This window comes from Saimiri boliviensis, chromosome 5 (genome assembly GCF_048565385.1).
Source record: "Saimiri boliviensis isolate mSaiBol1 chromosome 5, mSaiBol1.pri, whole genome shotgun sequence".
Taxonomy (NCBI): domain Eukaryota; kingdom Metazoa; phylum Chordata; class Mammalia; order Primates; family Cebidae; genus Saimiri; species Saimiri boliviensis.
The window spans coordinates 25,346,927-25,348,179 of record NC_133453.1 but is presented as its reverse complement, the minus strand read 5'-3'; the positions used below and the strand labels follow the sequence as shown (position 1 = coordinate 25,348,179).

Here is a 1,253-nt window from a genome sequence, read left to right as displayed (position 1 = left end):
CATGGAGAGACTTTTTTTTAATGTAAAAAACATAAAAGATGGAAGGTAAACAAGATGAAAGATGGTGTGCATAGGAGCCAAGAGAAAACTTTCCTTTAGAAGTTTTGCTGAAAGTCGCAAACTGACCCAGGAACAGAAAACCAAATACCTCATATTCTCGCTTATGGGAGGGTGTTGAACAATGAGAACACATGAACACAGGAAGGGGAGCATCACACACTGGGGTCTGTTGGGGGAGCTAAGTGAGGGATAGTGGGGCATGGAGAGGTTCAGGAGGGATAAAATGGGGAGAAATGTCAGATATAAGTGACAGGGGAATGGACGCAGTAAACCATCTTGCCATGTATGTATCTATGCAACAATCCTGTGTGATCTGCACATGTATCCCAGAATCTAAAGTATAATAAAAGAGAACCCATTTTTTTTAAAAAAGAAATTTTGCTGAAAAGTCAATTTTAAAAAAGCAGATTATTTATTTATTTAATTTGTCTGTTAGACAAATTCTAAAAGAGCTGTAACACTGCCAAAAGGTAGGTTAATAGGAGAACAGTATACAAATGTATTAGCATGCACAGGAGACTTACAGAGATCTGAAAAGCAAAATGCTTAATGCCTTTATACCATCTGGAGGTTACAGAAATAATAGAGGCTCAGAGAATGGCCCAAAACAGGTTTTGCTGGTAAATCAGGTTATGATGGCAAGACCAGGTTATGGGAGAAATAGAGAGGAAGTCTGGCTAGTAAAGGTGATCTTGTTACGAGGTGAAACCTCACAGGTGGCAGCCCTCAGAGAGAATAGGTGGTATTTCTTTTAGACCCTTAAAGGTGTCATACTTCGGGTAATCTTCCTAAATTGGACAAGGGAGAGCCTCAGAGAAGGCCTGGCTTTGTCAATGCGGATTTTCTCTTCAGAAGCAAATCTCCCTACAAAAGACAGCTTTTCAGCTATTCTTACAGTTCCAGCCCTTCCACACAGTCATCTTGAAATATATAAAAGAAGTGCATTTGGAGGTGAAATATTTTCGTTTCCTTCAAGTGAAAGGTCCAAGGTACATCTATGTAATAGGATTCCTAGAAATGTTTATAGAGAAAATAAAGAAAATTCAAAGAGGTGATGTCTGGAATTGACACAAATCCTCACACTGAAGAGGGTGTGCAAAGAGGTCAGAAAGGGAAAATTAGAAATAAATCTGCACTTAAATGCATCAAAGAAAAACTACGTAGCATCAAAAAGAGAACATCTTAAGATCAGT

At 38.6% G+C, this 1,253-nt stretch overlaps 1 pseudogene; it reads right to left on the bottom strand.

Moving 5' to 3' along the window:
* Window positions 1–484: 484 nt before the first annotated feature.
* Window positions 485–523, bottom strand: LOC120364451 (U7 small nuclear RNA; annotated as a pseudogene).
* Window positions 524–1,253: the final 730 nt, after the last annotated feature.